The sequence below is a fragment of the Phragmites australis genome, chromosome 4, assembly GCF_958298935.1.
Source record: "Phragmites australis chromosome 4, lpPhrAust1.1, whole genome shotgun sequence".
Taxonomy (NCBI): Eukaryota; Viridiplantae; Streptophyta; class Magnoliopsida; order Poales; family Poaceae; genus Phragmites; species Phragmites australis.
Genome location: NC_084924.1, coordinates 4,845,987 through 4,857,683, shown reverse-complemented (window position 1 = coordinate 4,857,683; position 11,697 = coordinate 4,845,987).

Sequence of the window (11,697 nt, the reverse complement as noted above, 5' to 3'; positions counted from 1 at the left end):
GACTGTAGAAGGAAGTTACAGGCTACAGCTGCGGTGTTCCCGGCATGTCTTCTCTCTCCGTCAATCTTTCCATGTTTTAGCTTTACTCCTTTTCACCGAGATGGAAAGATTCTTGGAAAAGTAACATGCTACTACTGCAAGCAAGTCCATGCCCCTTGGCAGATGGCAGCTGCTTCTACATCTAGCTCCTGACTCGCTCTACACGTCTAGTTATATAAATGGTAGTGACAGTACACATGTTATGTACCCGTGGAGGCGATACATTGAAGAATTCATGTATTGCTTAAAATACTCAAAAACAACCCAAAAAAAAGTATTTTAGTCCCAAACAAATTGGAAGAAGCTAAAGATAAAACCCATCAAGTTCTAACAAAAAAAAGGATAAAAAGGAAAATAAGTATTAGTAATAGTAATAACGGTAGGAGACTGATAGTCTAAGTTATGGTTCTATCACTTAGACTGCTAATTTTTACGTGCTCCTATCCATTACTTAAAATACTTAATAGAAAAAAGCATGAAACCTGTAACCTTAAGGTACTATTGAAAAATGTGGCTCTTGGACATCTGATCTTTGTGATATTTGCCCAAGAACATAAAAAAAACTGGTTTTAAGCATAGGCACTTTGCCATTGTGGTAATTTGTTGGGTACGCTGCATATATTGAAGTATTATTTATAGTGTAGAGAGGTGAGTGGTTATGAATTGAAAACAATGCCCATTAGGAATGAACCGCTCGCAAAGTGATCTAGTCGGACCATATTAGGCTACTGAGTCTAGTCAATACGGTAAGGGTTAGGTTAGGCCTAGGGACACCAGAAGTTATTTTCAAAGTATTCTCGCTCGCTCCCGACGAAAAGAAGTGTTTTCTCTAATGCGTGCAATGTCCCCATCCATAGTGTCCATGAGTAAAACCAACTTTTTAGGATGTCCTCCAACAAATGTCACAAATTGGATGCCCAGGAGCCAAATTTGCAAAAACATAAATCTCATCTGAATTCTCATAAGGAAGTCGAGCATTATATGATTTGTCATACACAAAAAGAAGGCATTCAATAATTAATGGTACTAGTAGCCAAGTTCTCCCCCTTCTTCAACCATAGACTACACGTGGTAAGTGTGTTTGAAAGTTAGCCAATGACAAGAAGATGAGAGACTTTGTTCATAAATTGCTTTTTAACATTTGAAACTCGTCAGACACTTGATTTTGGAACTATCATTTTGAAAACTAGGTCAAATGTTGATTTCAATTTTGAAACACATGTTGTATAAAATTGCTTGAGACCGAATCTCCTTGTTTTAAAATAAGAAAGCCACCTTTCAAATAGTTTCTTAAAACTGGAGGCTTCGTTTTTTGAAATTTGAAACACCTCTAGAAGTCTAAGTTTCCACTTCTTTCATGAGCTTTCTATCTAAAACATACATAAATGAGGAACTTGGAAGTTAGGATTGTTTTTTAGAAGGAAATCCTATGAGACCGTCTTATCATTAGAGCTTGCTCAGATCCTTTTAATTTCATGACAATTGGCAGAATAAATCGATCACATTATCTATTTGTGACGCATCATGATTTGAATTGATGGATGTGCAAGAAAGGGTATAAAATTGAGGTCTCACGGGATCCATGTTTTAATTAACTGGATGGTAAAAGTGGAATGTAGGGCAGGGATCGGGTGACTAATTAACAAACACAAAACTTGCACAAAGCATGAATTTATCCAACTATAACCGAATAAGCAAATCTAAATTAGAATAAACAAGGCTTCAGGTTGTTTGAGTTCATAACGGGCAATATTAATTTGCATGATTTACCAGGTTGATGAAGCTCCATAACCATGTATATATAGATTAAGAATATCTGACGATATGCTAACTACAACCTACAAAACAGTGAGGGAGACAACAAGCTAGCAGCTAGCTCCCCCACTGCCTACAGGCCTCGAACCCTCGATCAGAGAGGAGCCCGTGTTTTCTGCTCGTCCTGTCAAATCTATGTCGAAAGATGGCCTACTGCAAGTAACGCTCAGTTCGTGTCGTGCAGCCAGGCTCCCCCACCTCTCTTGATCTACTACTTGGGCTCGAGAGGAAGAGGAACAATTAAACAGCGAAAAAGATTGACATAGAAACTGAAATTAAAGACCTACGAAAGTACTATGAAGCTCGAGGTCCTGAATCAGCTCTGACTCGATCATCAAACGAACCGAATCCGAGTCTTTGTAGCTCGGCAACCAAATGAGCCTGAGCCATCTTCCTAGCTTGGAGATAAATAAGCCGAGTCCGAACTAGTTCGTAAACAGCTGGGTGGCCGGCCCAGTCTTGTCCAATTCTACCTTTTAGATTTAGGGTACGAGTACTCGATCGCACAGCCGCTCCCCGCCCAGAGGCCTTGGACACGCCATCCAAAGACCTCTCCAAATCCCCCCGCCTAGACGCATGTCGCCCGCCGCCTCTCCAAGATCCGTAGTTCCGCACCTCTACCGCTGGAGGTTGACTATGGTGCGAGAGACGATGGGGCGGAGGCCTAGGAGCGACCGCTCGGGGCGCAAGCACCGGAGAAGGTGCTAGAGATGAGGTGGGTGATGTCGGTGGCTGGGCGGCCCCACTCCGTGTTGGCCTTCACATACGTTAGCACTAATATGCATCATGATGTGGATACGTTAGCACTAATATGCATCATTATGTTCCCTTGTATTTCGTTGGATGTATTGCAGCACTTCTAGGTAGCAAGCTACGCACATAAAAAAAATTTAGGCTGAACCTGAACTACCATAGCATTGTACTACTTGTGTCTCGGGTTTGAGCCTGTTTAACCTGTTTATGTGAAGTATGTGCCATATTTCTTTATCTGCCATAGATCTGAACATTCTGTTTTTTTTTTATCAGATAGACTACATAAGTAGTCAATTTATTATGCACCGTTAAATTAACGTTGGACGAAAAGCTCGAAGCTCGTGAGCTAATTCAGCTCGTGTCTGGCTCGGTTCGGCTCGTTTAGATAATGAGCCGAACCGAGCTAGAGTTTTAGCTCGCCAGCTCGCGAGCTGGTTTGCAAACCAAACAAGTTAGGAGGCAGCCTATATAATATTGTGCAACCCAAACCTAGTAGCCCATTTGCATAACCAAATATATACCCCCACTGTTAGGAATCATAATGCAACATCTCATTTCTATTTTTCCGCAACCGGTGACTCAGTGAGCTGTGAATCGGTAACGCCATCCTCCGTCCACAGCAATCCTTAGTCCCCCATCAGCCGTCCACGACGTCTATGCTATCGGCCACCTAGATCTCCATCCACCTCGGCTACTCGATGTCATCGCGGGCCTCTATTCATGTCATAGATAGTCCTCCAACAACCAAACGAGTTAACTCGCGAACATAACGAGTCAAGCCGAGCTGACTTTTTTTCTCGTTTCGTTAACGAGCCGAGCTAAACCAACTCGTTATCTAAACGAGCCATAACGAATCGAACCATAACAAGCCAAGCTGACTCGTTATCCAGCCCTACATACATACCTTCGATTAGAAAGATGTCAAATAGATCCTGACTCGTGAACCAACAAGTTTACTCGAGGCTCCGTGGAGCCCGAGCCAAACCTAATTTTCAACTCGGTAAGTTGATCGAGGGGAGCCAGGCTTGGCTCGTGCACAGCTGACCTCGTGTCGGCTCGTTCAGTTGGTCTCATTTTCAACCCTGTCACAAACGCCTGTGGATCGTCTTTGCTTGTGCAGGCTTGTGGTGTCGATCGGTTTAAGTCACGATCGTTTTAAGTACGGAGGGGACTTAAAACATTATCATCTTATCATGTCCTTTCGGTTTTTTAAAGATTACATTAAGATAATTTAACTGCATAATAATTTATTCTTGATCTCTGTATATCACAAATGCACACATCGCCATAATCCAAAACACGGCAAAACGCTACACGAAAAACAAAATAAAGTGAAGTTGAAAGAGATAGAAACAGATCCCACATATGTGATTATTCTAACGGAGTCTAAGCTAACATTTAAATTGAATATAGAGTTTGCCGACCTCTCTAGATGCACACATACCGAAATCACCAGCTAATTTCCAAATATATTTTGTCCTTTCGTGTACCCGAGACACGTGGGCTCATCGGTCTGGTTGTAGGTATTCTGTCTTTTTTTCTGCGGTATTTGATGCGGTTTGACACTATGGTTGATATATTTGCGTATGAACTATAAATTTATCGCATCGGCATTAGTTAGCTGGCCAATCAGATCTGAGCAATCTTATATCAACCCGATCCACACTGTGATCTACAGTGAAGTTATTACATTTGTGGCCTGCAGTAAGTTTTAGCCATGTTAAAACAAGTCCATTTCACGGATTGCTTGTGAGGAGGTTAATGCCAGATTGTTGTCATCAGTTGCAGCTTTTGGAGAAGACTGAAGAGAGAAAACTCAGGCGCCAAGATTTAAAAAAAAAAAGAGAGACGGTAAAAACAACATAAGGACTAAGCTGTGCCGGAGACGAACGCAAGCAACATAACGGTAAAGAAACATGCCTGCTGGGACGAGGCAGGACCGCAGTAGTAGGGGAAGGGTAGGAGTACTGACCAATACTGAGCCCCTGCATCTGGTCGGAGCGCGCCGCGAATCGCGGGGGGCGATCGAGCCGCGTCGGCCAGCCTCAGCCTGGTGCAGCAGCACGGCCATATATTTTTTTTATCGGATGTCTCCGAAGAGACGGGACTTGAGCCATATTATTCCTGGATTATTCACGAGTTTTTGTTATAGTTTAAAACACGATATGGTATGAAATATTTTAGATCGGATCGAAACGGTATGGACATAAGGGTTGTATCGCGTTTAGGATTTTGGCACGATGAGTGTGCTGGCACGATATGATGGTTTGGATCGTGCATGTACCAGTATGATAAAAAAAGACACGACATAATCTGCATAACTATTTTCTCGTATTTATTCTCTAATCTCTCTCTTGTACAAAACATGAGATATTAAGATATATATATATATATATATATATATATATATATATATATGTAAATATGAGAAATACAAGTGTAAAATAATAAGAGATAAATATATAAGTATTATCAGACAATACTGAGCTTATGTAAGTATAAGAAACACAAGTACGAGATGATAAAAATATATATATAAATATTGTTAGATGATATGGTGTAAGATTATGCTTAATAACGTATTACGATAGGACAATCATACCTAATAAATATAGCACGACGAGACCGATACGACGCGACACGAAGCACGAAAAGACTGGACCGTGCCAGCACTACCCAATTCAAATCCCAGCACTACACCCGTCCAAGTCATGGCTCGTCGGCTCAAAAAAAAAGTCATTGCTCGTCTCCCACATATGCTGGCCCGCCGACTTCCCCTTCGACTGCAGTAGGTGTGGTCAAATCTCTGATGGAATAACTCCATGGTTCCATCCGTTCGCTTGCTTGCTCGCTCCGCCTGACAGGATTCACGCGCCTGTGCATGGCAAGAACTCAATTATTGGCAACAACCGCTACAGTAATTCCGCTAGCTAGGTCCTGGTTTTCTTGCCAACGCAAGCAGTACTTCCAAGTCCTAAGAAGGCAAGAACACATAAAGATATCAATCAGTTGGTGAACCAACTTGCTTGCCGTGCAACGACCTTTGCAAAACAGTGTGCAAGTCCTACCACCAGCACCTGATTGATTGTCTGATTGTCGCTGTTATCCTGATTTAATGGCTGCTCTCTTGATAGCTGTATGCATCATGCATGTCCAAACTCTGCCTGCTCTCGAGAAAAGGCTATGCAAGTGGTAACTAGCGATTCCTACCCTAGAAACACGAAGAACTCCATTGGTGCGGTGAGAGAAAATTAACCTGGAATGAAGTAGCAGTTGGGCCTTGAGGTGTTCATAACCTGGAAAGGCCTTCTAGCACGATAAAGATGAACCGGCCCGTTTAAAAGTAAATTTTTCATCTTTCTTGGGGCCTGAAGCACTGTGCGCCTTTACGCTGCCGTTCAAGAGTGCTATCATCATGGCTTTTTCCCTGTTGCAGACAAGCCAATTTCACCGACCAATACAATTTTTTTTAGACCAAGCAAACCAGTACAGTGGGGAGTGCTTAGCCAAATGACAAGTTACTTTCTCAGAGATTCTTGAGAATGTGAATGATGGCTAATATATACCTACTTTTTTTTTTGGCGATTGCTTCTGACCTGTAAGATCTTTTGATCCAATGTCATATTCTCTTGTCCTCGTTACTTCAATTACAAATCTGCCGGCATATATACACCTCCTTTCACCGACACACACGTGGATGACACTGCGAGTTTCAATACTACAAACCTTCGATTAAAAAAACAATGGTTGAAAAATTTAACAATAAACTGGACATAAGGGAACTCTCAATTTGTCTGACTATAGTTTCAGGGGAAACAATCTACCAATTCACCAGCATGACATTTACTAGTATATAAGCTAGTAAGAACTTTTTTTATGGCAAGCTAGTAAGAACTAATATGCATTTCCTGTTAAAAAAAGAGCGAATTGCATTCAGATATACCCATATACCAGGCTAAGTTTTCGCTATGCTTGAAACGCTAACATATTAAGTATATGACAACATAATACATCATTCTTCCGCATCTGACCTCACATCACAGCAAGCAAGTCAGCAACGATGGGCATGGTTAGAAACTACTTTCAGATAACACCATGCAGTACCGCAGTTAAATGTCACTAATCCATTTTACCATCTACCAAATACAATCTGCCTTTTGTAACAATATGGATCATAAAGAACATAAATTAAAATGCAAAAAAACTAAATCATAATGCTTAGAGATTTTCTTATTTTAAACATTTTTTATTATATTATTTTAATATTAACTCCTACCACAACTAACCTTATTAATCGCACCCATCGTCTGGCGTGACAAAGTTGTCTTACACCACCTAGGGTGGCGTGACTAGAATGTGCCACGTCACGTTTTTCCTTACCCTCTGGTTTGACAATATTATCTTGTCACGCTATCTACGGGTGACTAAAAGAATTAGTTTATAAAAATATAATCTGGTAAGAGTTAGTATTAAAATATTATAATAAAAAGAGTCAAAATAAAAAAATAGTGATCACCCATGTAAGGCTTATTAGACATCAAACGGCTCCAATAAATACTTTATAAGACTATCTTCAGTAGTTACTTAAATTTTTATTCTCAAAAATACTATTACAGCATCTCTTATTTTTTCATCTCCAGCAGCTACCCTATTTTCTACCTTTTACTACTCTTTTTCTCGCTCCAAACGGTCAGCCACGGTAAACAATACTGCTACAACGATGCGTATTGCTACAGTAACCCGCAAAAAACATGGACACGCACTCTCTCTCAGCAACACTGTAGCAGTACTGTGCGGCACTGTAGCACCGGATAGAGTATCATCTGGAGCCCGATTTTCATTACAGTGCTTGCGGAGTACTGTAGTAATGGATAACTTCACTGCTGAAGTTGGTCTAAGCAAGGAGCCAATGTGTACAGGAGTACAGGACAGATGCCAACATGATTTAGGAGTTTGAGAAGATGCAACCTGAAGGCCATCATCGAATCAACCATTTAGTGATATCAACATATGAGTAATTGTGACATTGATCTGGCATTTCAAGATGATAACAGGGACATCTTTAAATCGGCATCATATATAGTATATCTTAGCTAGAAATAGGAGGTGTTCTGCTAATGATAACAAATTTATACATCGGCATCCTACCAAATGTTCAATGAAATAAAAGTGTGCTTACTACATTTTTTTAAAGAAATGTAAATGAGTACAAGGTTTTTAATTACAAATTATGCATCACGTACATATTTAAGATATTCAATGTACAATCGGTATTGTAACCATGCAAATTTTCCTGTTCGGTAATGGGAATTCACATCAATGCATTTCCCCACACTACAACATAATACCACATAGCTAGCGCCCTCATCAGTGTCGGTTCGGATGTAACCGCTGCTGTTGACGTATCAGTACCGGTTTTTAAACTCTCACGTGTGAACCACGACAGATACTGATAGTGACTATTAATGCCGGTTTTATATACCAAATGGCACTGATAGTTGCTACAGTATAAAAGCCCACCCCTAAGCGCATCCAAAATAGAGCCGCAGCAAGTCCACCCAGAACAACGTCGACTGTCATTTTTGTTGTCTTTATTGTTGGAGGATTCAAGATTTAAAGGAGTCAAGTGCTCTAATGTTAGTAAGACGATCTATATATATTTTTAGATAGATTTTCTTAGTAGATTGTTCTAGGATTGATGGTTGGTGTTTGTTCTATGGTTATAGATTCAGAGATGTAATTGACATCTAATTTAGAAAAAGTTTGTAACTTTGTTATTGTTAGATGTATAGAGATGGTGTACATTTGATTCTTAGTTAGATTTAGTTGCTAGATTGCTCTTGATTTGAATTTAGATGGTTGTTCCTTGGTATTAAATTTTCGAATGAGTAAGACCTCCATTATCAATATAAATTAGAGAAAGATTGTAATGTTGTCATTGTAGATGATTTAAGAGTAGATTAAAGTCACATCTCAATAGATGTGGGTGCGTACATTAAAGTATAGGGATAATTATGAATTTTCTACTACTTGAACCGTTATTGCCACTAATTTTTTTTAAATACCACTAGAACGGTCATTCGGGTGACATCCTTGCAAAGAATAAAAAAATCAAGGAGGTATTTATAAAAGCCTTTAAAATCTATCTCCAATTTTCTAGTATGTGGATTGCGTTTATTTTTAAAGTCTTGAATTTAAATAATAATTCAGTGGATTTCCTCTATTCATTAATCAACGTAGTGAATTTAATACAGTTGATATAATATTGTATTTTAGGAATGGCACATCCATCTACGCGTCGTAATCGGACATGACAACCTTTGGAAGGTGGGTCCCTCGACCCAGCCCAAGTACCAAAAGGAGATGAACCCTCAAATAGGGACCGATCAAGATGCGAAGTAATTCAATGAATTTGTTCTACATTTTGAAATGTTTAATGATTATAAGTTGAATGTGTTTAATTATAATAATTTGCAGATAGACCGGTCATAAATGTACAAGGATCGAGGGCTAGAGTTCATTGTTGGTGCTTAGGCTTTTCTGAGGACTACTGCAGCGTACAAGAAGCCAAAAAGGAAGCGTACCGATCACTATATATGTTGTCTATGTATCAACTGCAAGAACGAGAAACAATTTTCAAACATAGAGCAGATCCGTGCACACTTGATTTGCAGGGGTTTCAAAGCTAGCTATACCTATTGGACTAAGAACGGTCAACTTGAAGATGTTGGGCGTGAAGGAACCAACAGTCGAAGAAGATATAAGCAACGATATGATGGCTAACAAAGACTTCGATATGTCGGTATTTGAAGATACTTTTATCGAGAACGATAGAGTGTACACTTTAGTTGGCAAAAATGAAGATAGATTAGAGCAAATGTTGTGTGATGGGAAGGGTGACTTCACTAGTAAAAGACAATATCAAAAGTTCCAGTGCATGATAGAGGACTCTAAAACACCAGTTTACCCATACTGTAAAGATGAGCACAATAAGTTGCATATGGTAATGATAGTGATGCAAATGAAGGCTAGCAATGGGGCTTCAATGAATTGTTAGAATTCTTGAGAGAATTGCTTCTAAGGGGAAACATGTTGCCCGAAAACACGTACCATACCAAGCAGGTTATTTGCTCGTTGGGATTGAAAGTAGAGAAAATACATGCATGTGGAAATGACTGCATGTTGTTTCACGGCGAGGATGCAAATTTGGAAGCGTGTCGTGTTTGCAATGCACCACGGTACAAGCGGAACGTAGATGATATCGAGAGCGATGGTGTGAGGGTGAAGAGAAAGAAGAAAAGACCCCCTGTTAAGGTGGTTTTGTATTTCCCTATAATCCCCCGTTTGAAGTGATTGTTTGCTAACAGAGCGAATGCTAAGCTGATGCGATGGCACGCCGAACAGCGCAAGAAAGATAGAATGCTTAGACATCCTGCTGATGGCATACAATGGAGGAGATTCGATTCCAAATACAAAGAATTCAAAGATAAAGTTAGGAATATAAAGTTCGGATTGAGTACGAATGGGATGAATCCTTTTGGCAACACAAGAAGTACTCATGGCACTTGGCCTGTGACTCTCTGTATCCACAACCTTTCACCTTAGATGTGCATGAAGCGGAAGAACCTTATGATGCCTTTGCTAATTAGTGGGTCGAATCAACTAGACAATGATATCGATGTGTACCTCAAACTATTTGTTAAGGATCTTCTTGTACTGTGGAAACATGGCGTACATGTATGAGATGAGTATAGACGTGAGAATTTCACCCTGTGCGTGATGCTGTTCGTAACGATCTCAGATTGGCCTGCTCTTAGTAACATATCAGGGTAGACTGTAAATGGGTATAATGGATGCGTTCGGTTCTTGGAGGAAACGAAGGGGGGGGGGGCGATGGTTGACGAACAGTCAGAAAATGATCTTCATGGGTCACTATAGGTTCATTCGTCTGGATCACCCATACCGCAAGAATAAAAGAGCTTTTGACAGCACAATGGAGCATCGTCAAGCTCTGAAGTTTCACACTAGAGAACATGTATTTAAAATGGTAAATACACTTAGAGTTGTACATGGAAAGGGGCCATGTAGTACAAAATGCCGAGTGGGCAACATGCTCATATGCAGAAAAGGAATATCAATATTTTGGTTGTTGCCTTATTGGAAGTATCTTATGGTCCGACACGCAATCGACGTCATGCTCGTGGAGAAGAATGTGTTTGATAGCTTGATTGGTACCTTAATTGATATATCTGGCAAAACAAAATATACACTTAATGCACGTCTGGACCTGGAAGAAATAAACCTCAGGAAGGACCTACACTATATACAATTAGACAATGGCAAAAAAAAAAAAAACTTCCCACAACTTGCTACACTATGAGCAGAGAAAAGAAGATCCGCCTGTGTGGTTGCTTGCGTGATATCAAAATTCTGGCTGGTTACTCCTCCAACATCAGGAGCTTGATAAACATGAAGATAAGAAGTTAGTTGGCATGAAATCTCATGATTATCACATGATGATGCAGATGCTTCTAGTTGCAATTAGAGGTATTCTACTAGATAAGCTCCGAGACCCAATCATAAAGTTTTGTTCGTTCTTCAACGTAATTTCACAGATGGTCATTGATATGAACAAATTGACAAAGCTGCAAAAAGATGTGGTCCATACTATATGTCAATTTGAGACTATTTTCCCTGCGATATTTTTTGATATAATGCCCCATCTAATTATTCACATTGTGGTGAGATTAAGAGCCTTGGCGCCGTATTTCTGCATCAGATGTATCCTTTCAAAAGATTCATGGGGGTTCTGAAGAAATATGTTCGTAACCGATGTCACCCAGAAGGTTGCATTTCCCAAGGGTGGAGTATAGAGGAGGTCATTGAGTTTTGCATTGACTACATGAAACTGAACGCGATTGGTATGTATATATCTCGCTATGAGGGGAGGCTAAAGGAGAAAGGGACGATATGTCATACTTCAATCCATATCAAAGATTATGTTTCATTCACTCAAGCACACTTTGTACTTCTGCAATAATTACTTGTAGTGGGCCCGTATGTCAATATGCACGTGAGCATGCTACGCTC